Source organism: Heteronotia binoei, chromosome 2, assembly GCF_032191835.1.
Source record: "Heteronotia binoei isolate CCM8104 ecotype False Entrance Well chromosome 2, APGP_CSIRO_Hbin_v1, whole genome shotgun sequence".
In the NCBI taxonomy this organism is placed as follows: Eukaryota; Metazoa; Chordata; class Lepidosauria; order Squamata; family Gekkonidae; genus Heteronotia; species Heteronotia binoei.
Window position 1 is genome coordinate 200375818 of NC_083224.1, and position 9754 is coordinate 200385571.

A 9754-nucleotide genomic window follows, 5' to 3' on the forward strand; every position below is an offset into this window, starting at 1 on the left:
ATATGTGGCTGAAGGCAAGCTTCAGGGCTAGGTGGGGATTTGAATCCAGTTAATTAGCAATAATTATCAAATGGTATTTATTTATTTCCTAAGATTTATACCCCAGCCCTCCTGCAAGCAGCTCAGGGCGGCATTGTGGGCAGAATAGCCAGGAGATCCTAAGATTGTCTGGCATCCAGAAGTTCTAGCTCCTTTGATAATAATAATATAATAATAATAAATTTTATTTATATCCCGCCCTCCCCGCCTAGGCAGGCTCAGGGCAGCTAGCAACAGGTTCAAATAAAAGTATACAATATATACAGTAAGTTTAAAAGCAACGTTTAAATTGTACAATAATTTAAAACAACATATCTAAAACCATTCCAGTTATCTAAACCATTCCATAATTTAACAGCAGCGGTGATGTTCCTGGCGCTGTTCTGTCCATTTACATAGTGGCAGAAGTCACTAGATAGAATCATTTGGTGGACTGAACAGCCATCCTTTGTCAGCAGTCTACAAAGGCCTGCCTAAAAAGGATGGTCTTACAGGCCCTGCGGAATTGGTCCAGATTCCGCAGAGCCCGCACCTCCTCCTTTAGCATTATGTGCCCCTAGGTGGCAAGCTAGACTTGTTTTTAAGGCAGGCGACTGTTTCAGAGATGGTTTGCCATTGCCTGCCTCTGCATCACGACCCTGGTATTCCTCGGAGGTTGCCCGTCCAAATACTAAATAGGGCTGATCCTCTTAGTTTTTGAAATCTGATGAGATCAGGCTAGCCTGGACTATACAAGTCAGGGCTGGATTCAGCCCTACTCACTACCCCGCACTGGGTTCAGAAGTAGGTTTTCTGCATATTTTTGGTAAATGAGGTGAGGATTTTTCATCTGCTGTAACCCAGGTGACTACGAAGTTTAAAGCAGGGGTGGGGAACCTTTTTTCTGCCAAGGGCCATATGGATATTTATAACATCATTCGCAGGCCATAATAAATTATCAACTTAAAAAATGCTGCTCTGCCAAAGGGAAATGATTCCGGCCAGCAAAATTAATGCAAACAATTCTTTTTCTATTTGGAGTCATGTGGAGAGAGCCTAATCTGGCACACACACCCCACACACACACTGGCCTGCCGCCCTAGGCAAATGCATAGGTCCAGGGCTTTTTTGTAGAAAAAGCCCAGCAGGAACTCAGTAGCATATTAGACCACATCCCCTAATATTAGCATATTAGGCCACACCCTCTGGGATAATCAAGTGCAAACTGAACTGTGGCAGTAACTTTTCCAGGCCCTGCAGCAATTCTGGCCAGCCGGCCAGGCCCCAGGGAGGCTGCTGCACAGCACATCTGGGCCCTGTGATCCCTGCCTGGCTCTGGGGAGGCTGCTGCACAGTGCGGCTGGGCCCCATGATCCTCGCTGGCCAGCCAGGCCCCAGGGAGGCTGCCACATGGCTTGGTTTGGTCCCGTATTCCCTGAGGGCTGCACCAAGTGACCTCAAGCGCCGTGTACGGCCCTCGGGACAGAGGTTCTCCACCCCTGGTTCAAAGGCAAGGAGTCTAGTGGTTAAAGCAAGGGCGGTGACAGTGATAGCTTTAAGTGACCATGTGTGTCCCCCATATTAGGGAAACAGCTCTGGAATTCTGACACAGGGTGGTGGGTGCAACCACAAATTGGCCGCCACAGGAGGGGGAGCCACCCACAAAATCGCCACCGTGGGAGGCAGAGCTACAAAAACACACACCTACAGGGAGCCTAACTCCGGAGAGACAAGAGGAGTGATTTACAACATTCTTTCAATCTGCACAGTGTCTTGGATTACCAGTGGCCAATCAGAAGCCCCACCCGGCCCAGCCCACTTTCTAAAAATATGTGGTGGGTGCCAGGAAAGGTGCTGGAAGGGGCCATGATTCCCACAGGCACCGTGTTGGGGACCCCTGTGCTAGAAGAGCTGGGGGGGAGGGGGAATTACAAGATCTGCTCCATTTATTTACTTCGTGGGAATTGCCTTGGGGCTGCTTAGCTGGGAGCTTCATTTTCGATTTTCTTCCAAGTCCCAAGTTCTGTGCCAGTGTGAAACTTAATACCGTGCCAGGGTGGGCGGAAGTAGCTTGCGATATTTTTCATCGCTCAGAAGGAGATCTCATTTTAAAAAAGGAAAAGGTTGGCAAGGCGACTTTTGGATTATGGAAATGGCCAAGGATAAGGAGATGCAGAGTTCGGATCCCCACTCTCCCATGAAGTTCCTTGAGTGGCTATGGGCCGGCCAGCCTCCTTCCCTGCTTGCCTCAGCCGCTTCACAGGGTAGCTGGGTGTCAGAACTTGTAACTACTGCTGAGGCTTAACTGTAATGTAACCAGTACCTGCTTTGTATTCTCAGTATTGCTCTTGCTCAGATTGTAACTGAACCAAACTGACTCCATGTTGTAACCTCTTAACAACCCCAAATGCCTATGTAGCAATTAACCTTGCCCTACTGGTATCCAAAATATTTAGGGCTGTAGATTGAATTATGGTGTGTCTCTGCACATTCTCACACTGGTGCCCTTTGAAGCCAAGCCGTGTGGCCTTCAGAATGAGGAGGCAACCTCCCTACAGATAGTGGATGGTGGGAAGACAGATGTGCTTGCAATGGTGTGAATTGTGGCTTTGTGAGGTGTTTTCTTTAGTGTATAAAACTGTACCAGTGCTGGCCCTCGCCATCACTGTTATCTCGTCTCTTCCAGTACTTAGTTCTCTCTAATAAAATCCTAGCTTTGAAACCAAGTATGGGATCCGTTTGAAGTTCTTAAGTTCTGACACTGGGAGGAATTTAAAATAGAGAACCGTGGATAGTCCTCAGGGAGAAGCACATTATATTCTGGTTTACAAACAGGCTTTCTCCTGTGGATTACTACCAGTAACTGGAGAGCAAATCTTTGCAACAGTTTCAAGAAATACTGGTCTTGTGGCAGGTAGAAAACTGAGGTGGCACAAACAAAGGGCTTCTGTTAGAATAACCCCTCTGGAACTTTGCAAAATTTACTTCTCCCATCTCCCCCTTTAGGCCACCTTGAGAACCAGCGGAGTTGGGAGGGGGGATTATTTCAAATAAACATGGCTTTGGTGGGCTGGTAAACTTTCTAGGGACTAGATTCAGGTGGGCAGCCATGTTGCTCTGAAGCAGCAGCACAAAGTTTGAGCCCAGGGGCACGTTGAAGACCAACCAAAGTTTTACTCAAGATGTAACCTTTTGTGTGCAAGCACACTTCTTCAGATAAGTGTGCTCTTGTATGTGAAAGTTTATACCTTGAATAAAGGGCTTAAAGGAGCCACTGGACTCAAAACTTTTTCTTCTAGGAACTAGTACTAGAGTTGCCAAGTCCAATTCAAGAAATATCTGGGGACCTTGGGGGTGGAGCCAGGAAACTTTGGGGGTGGAGCCGAGAGACACTGGGGTGGAGCCGAGAGACACTGGGGGTGGAGCCGAGAGACACTGGGGGTGGAGCCGAGAGACACTGGGGGTGGAGCCAGGACCAAGGGTGTGACAAACATAAGTGAACTCCAAAGGGAGTTCAGGTCATCAAATTTAAGGGGACCACACATCTTTTAAATGCCTTCCCTCCATTGGAAATAAGGGCACCTTCTTTTGGGGCTCATCGAATTGGACCCTCAGGTCCAATCCTTTTGAAACCTTGAGGGTATTTTGAGGAGAGTCATTGGATGCTATGCTGAAAATTTGGTGCCTCTGCCTCAAAAAACAGCCCCCCCAGAGCCCCAGATACCCACAGATCAATTCTCCATTATACCCTATGGGAATAGGTCTCCATAGGGAATAATGGAGTGCCCAGCAGACATCCCCCCCATTTTCTGATGACCCTGAAGTGGGGGGGGGAGCTCCAAACTGAGGGATTGGCAACCCTAACTAGTACAGGGTTCCCCAACATGATGCCTCTGGGTACCACAGTGCCTGTTAATATTTCCCTTGGCGCCTGCTTCAAAAAGTGGGTGGGGTGACTGTAAGGCAGACCTTTTTATTGGCTGTCCCTATTCAAATGACAGGGTTTCCCGCTGGGGGCCTGGTAAGCCGCTGGGCTTCCTTTAGTGTGCGGTTCTGTTTCCCTTTCAGGTTTTAGGGTTGCCAAGTCTGACTCCAAAAATATCTGGGGACTTTGGGGGTGGAGCCAGGAGACTTTGGGGTGGAGCCAGGAGACTTTGGGGTGGAGCAAGGGTATGACAAGCACAATTGAACTCCAAAGGGAGTTCTGGCCATCACGTTTAAAGGGACGGCACCCTTTTAACTGGCTTCCCTCCATTTGGAAATAATAAAGGATAGGGGCACCTTCTTTGGGGGCTCATAGAATTGGACCCCGTGGTCCAAACGTTTTGAAACTTGGGGGTGTTTTGAGGAGGGGCCCCAGACGCTATGTTTAAAATTTGGTGCCTCTACCCCAAAAAACAGCCTCCCTAGAGCCCCAGATACTCACAGATCAATGCTCCATTATACCCTATGGGAATCAGTCTCCATAGGGAATAATGGAGTGCCCAGCAGACATTTCCCTTCCCCCCGTGCCCCCACTTTCTGATGACCCTGAAGTGGGGAGAGGGCCTCCAAACCGGGGGATCCTCTTCCCCTACCCGGGGATTGCGAAATGGAAACAACCCACAGGGTTATAGTGACCATAATTACTAAGAATTTAATGCACTATAATTCCAGGTTTATAGGTGAAACATAGATGCGCACATACATTAAATTATGGAACACTCTCACAAATGCCTTAACATACTAGAAATTCACAATACAAAGTAGAGTCCCATTGTACAGTCTAGAGCAGGGGTCCTCAAACTACGGCCCGCGGGCCAGATGCGGCCCGCTGAGGACGTTTATGCGGCCCGCCAGGTTATGGCAAAATCAGACGGGAAGTGACGTTCGACCTAAACTCGCGTTAGCAACGCACACTTCCGGCACTGGGCTGAGGCTGCGGAGACAGAGTGTGAGGTGATACCGAGGTGAGGTGAGTTCCCAGGCCGGGGTGTGTGGTGTGGGGAAGGGAGAGAGATGCAGAAGACGGAGAACTGACGGCCCGCGGCCTTGTACAGTAACGGCAGTCCGGCCCTCCAACAGTCCGAGGGACAGTGAACTGGCCCCCTATTTAAAAAGTTTGAGGACCCCTGGTCTAGAGTGACCTCTCTTTGTGTTTTCAATTCCCTACCTGGGGATTGGCAACTCTATCTGGCAGCCATTTTGGGTTTGGCTCCCCCTGCCGCAGCAGCCATTTTGGGGTGGCATTCACCGCCCCATGTCAACGTTCCAAATATGCCCTGCAGTTTTTTAAAGGCTAGGGACCTCTGGACTAGTAACTGAGCAAGGCGAGTCTTTTCAGACACAAATAAGGCTGGGGGGGGGGGCATGGCAAGAGGCCTGGGGAGAGAAATTAATTATATGTGTACGAATAGTTCCTGCTGTAGGTTTTTCTTTTGGCTACGGGGAATGGTGATGAAAGGCGGTTTTGTCTCAAGAGACAAAAAAAAGTCTTCTGAAGGCTTGGCAACCGTGCTCTGATTCATATTTTGCTTGGAGGCGAACAGACCTGGGAGACTCGTGGGATGAGCCCAGATCACACCCCTGCCCTGTAGGCTCAGGTGTACTGACGTCAGGAGGGTTTTGACTGCACACCTTTTATTGATTCTGTGGAGAATCTCAAAAGGGAGGGGGGCGGAATCTGGTGCCGCAGCTGCCGTCAGGTGTTTGTCCAGGTTTCTGCATCTTTGTGCTTCACAAAATTAACAGTTCAGTTCCCATAGGGAGGCCAGCTCTGAGGCGGGAATACCTGGAGATTTTATTAAGCACAAAACCTGAGGAGGGAGGGGCTTGGGGAGGGGAGGGGCTTCAACAGGGGATAATGCCAGTAGAGTCCATTTTCTGAGGCAGTCATTGTCTCCAGGTGAACTGATCTCTGTCACCTGTGATAGCGGGAGATCTTCAGCCACCACGCAGAGGTTACTGGAGGAGCAAAAGCCTCCATGTATCAATAACCCTCCCGTAAAGATCCTTTGGAAGACTTTTGCTTCCTTTGTACCATCCACTCTGTGCTACTCGCTCATGTTGCTTACCACCCAGAGGTTGACAACAACTGTACCCTGCGGGCCATCCAAATTCCAAGCAACTGGGTACGGTTTCTCTTGTGCATAATCCACTCTGGGCTGGAGTGGATTATGGAGGATTATGGAGGACCACCTGGAGGACTCACTGCCGGCGTCCCAGCTTACTGGGCCATGGCAGATGACCCCCAGGTGAAAGGGTGGAGCCAGTACCGCGCACACTGCGCTTCACCTAAAAAATTCCTCTGCGCAGGCCTGAAGGGCATATCCACACACACAACCCACTTTTCCCTGCAGCCGCTGTGGCCGGACCTGCCTGTCCCGCATTGGTCTTGTCAGCCACCAGCGAGCCTGCAGCAAACGTGGACTATTGCACCCTTCTTAAATCTTCGTTCGCGAAGCCAAGCCGAGAGAGAATCCACTCTGGGCAGTGGTTAGAGTGGGGGTGTCAAACATGTGGCTCGGGGGCCGAATCAGGCCCCCCGAGCAACTGGATGTCATCTGCTTCCTTCTTCCTCTCTCTTGCTTCCTTCTGCATAACAGCTTGCTTTGCCAGACTTGCTCAATCGCACAGGAGCTACAGAGCAAAGCCTCTATTTTCTCCATTGGCTGAGGCTCCTCCCTTGGGAGGAAAGGGGGGAGGCAGAGGTCACTTTGCCAGGCTCTCTTAATCACACAGCAGAGCTACTGAGACAAACCTCTCTTCCTTCCCCTCCTGGTCCCCTGGGGAGAGAGGGAAAGAGCCAGAGCTTCCTTTGCCCAGTTCCCTGGATCCCATGGGAGAAATACAAAGAAAGCACTGTTAAAACCAATGTGGTAATGTTTAAGCATGTTTTATAAGTTTTTTTTTTAAAAAAACCCTTTAATTTTGTTTGCCTGTGTCCTTTATAAAGTTTGTATCTCTGCTACCAAATCTTAAATAGGTACACACATGGCCCAGTCTGACCCGAGAAGGTCTCATTTATGTCATATCCAGCCCTCACAACAAATGAGTTTGACAACCCTGGGTTAGAGTATTCGACTTGGATGTGGGAGACCCCTGTTCGAATCCCCACTCTACCAAGGAAGCTAGGTGGGTTGGTAAATCTAAGGGGCTGCCTCTCCCCATATGTTCCTGTGCTAAGGTTGCCAATCCCCAGTTGGGTGAAATAACAGCAGAAAATGTGGGAAAATAGCGAAAGAATCCTGAAAATACTTAACAATTCAAGAATATATATTCAATAGAAATTCAGCACTGTTACAATACAATTCATTACGCTTCTACAAAGGTTCATTCTATTCTACAAAAATTCATATAACACTAATACGATGTGCAAAGACAGAATTTAAAGTTCATAAAAAGACTCTCCGCTTGTGTGTGTCCGTCTCTTGACTTCAAAGCGCTCACAGACACTCACCCGACTCCGCGGGAAGAATAAAGTGCTAGTGCGGTCTGAATTTCAAATGCAGACAATTTAAGTTCTGGAAATTTCTTTTGAATATATATTGTTAAATTGTTAAGTGTTTTCAGGATTCTTTTGTTGTTTTTCAACATTTTTTGCTGCTATTTCATTCTTCACTGTGGAACGCTAGGTGTTATCAATCCCCAGGTGGGGGCAGGGGATCCCCCGGTTTGGAGGCCCTCCCCCCACTTCAGGGGCATCAGAAAGCGGGGTGGGTAGTGAGAAATGTCTGCTGAGCACTCCATTATTCCCTATGAAGACCAATTCCCATAGGGTATAATGGAGAATTGAACTGCGGGTATTTTTTGAGTCAGACTTGAGCGTGCAGACTCTTATCTAGGAGAACTGAGTTTGATTTCCTACTCCTCCACTTGCAGCTGCTAGGTCAGTCATAGCTCTCGCAGAGTTGTCCTTGAAAGGGCAGCTTCTCTGAGAGCTCTCTCAGCTCCACTTACCTCACAGGGTGTCTGTTGTGGGAGAGGAAGGTAAAGGAGATTGTGAGCCGCTCTGAGACTCTGAAATTTGGAGTGGAGGGCAGGACATAAACCCAATGTCGTCGTCTTATTATTATTATTACTACATTGTCATATATAATGAAATAATTATACAACTCAAGGCCATGTTGTTAACAGGCCACGAACCGGTACCGGTCCACAGCCTGGAGGTTGGGCACCCCTGATCTAGAGGAGATGTGGAGTTCTTTTTTGTTGCCCCAGAAGGTTGGACCAGAACCAATGGGTTGAAATTAAATCAAAGAGTTTCTGGCTAAGAACGTCTTGACAGAATGGTTCCTCAGTGGAACAGGCTTCCTCGGGAGGTGGTGGGCTCTCCTTTGTAGGTTTCCAAACAGAGGCTAGATGGCCGTCTTGACAGCAATGCTGATTCTGTGAACTTAGGCAGATCATGGGAAGGAGGGCAGGAAGGGCTGCATCACTGCTTCGTTCTTGTGGCCCTTTCTGACACTCCCAGGGAAATGCTGTTTGCCACTTTGGGGCCAGGAAGCAATTTTCCTCCAGTTTGGACAGAGATCCTGGAGGGTTTTGTTTTGTTGTTGTTCAGTCGCACAGTCGAGTCCGACTCTTTGCAACCTCATGGACCAAGTCACGCCAGGCCCTCCTGTCTTCCACCATCCTCCGAAGTCTGCTCAAATTCGTGTTAGTTACATCAGTAACTCTGTCCAGCCATCTCATCTTTTGCCGTCCCCTTCTTCTTTTGCCTTCTGTCCTTCCCAGCGTCAGGGTCTTCTCCAGGGAGTGCTCCCTTCTCATTGGGTGGCCAAAGTAGTTGAGCTTCAGCTTCAGCATCTGACCTTCCAGGGAACAGTCAGGGTTGATTTCCCTTAGGACTGACTGACTGGATCTTCTTGCAGTCCGAGGGACTCTCAAGAGTCTTCTCCAGCACCACAACTCAAAAGCATCTATTCTTCTGTGCTCGGCCTTCCTTATGGTCCAGCTCTCACAGCCATACATTACTACTGGGAATACCATCACTTTGACTATATGGACTTTTGTTGGCAGGGTGATGTCTCTACTTTTTATTATACTGCCCAGGTTCTGCCCAGGTTTTGTTTCCCTCCCGCCAATCTTCTGGGCATGGAACAGGAGTGACTGGAGATGTGTGGGGGGGAGGTATTTGTGAATTTCCTGCATTGGGGGGGGGGGGGGGTTGGACTAGATCACCCTGGAGATCCCTTCCAGCTCTATGATTCTCTGATCCTATGTACTTCCCCCTCTATTTTGGGAACTGGGTGGTGAAACACTTGCAAGCATAATCAGCAGGGAAGGGCACACATGCAGATGGTGGGAGAGGTGCATGCATCTGCGGGGGTTCAGTGACTGAAGGCAGCTGCCCCACCTCAGGGTATGCTGACGCCCCAGCCCTGTAGGACCAGGATAGCTCAGTCCTGTTTCCGGACTGGCAATCGGCTCTCCCTGGCTTTTTGGTTGAGAACGCCCTTTTCCATCTCCTGAGAACTTTTTAATGGGGAATAGCCAGGGAACTAGGCCGGGCGTCATCAGAGCACAAAACCTGAGCTCTGCCCCTGAGCCGTGGCCCCCGCAGACTTGTGTTCGCATGTTCAAGTCAATGGGTGATGCTCCAGCCACAGAAGTGGTCTGTTGAATCATAGAACCATAGAGTTGGAAGGGACCTCCAGGGTCATCTAGCCCAACCCCCTGCACAACACAGGAAACTTACAAACGCCTCCCCCTAAATTTACAGGATCTTCCTTGCTGTCAGATGGCCATCCAGCCT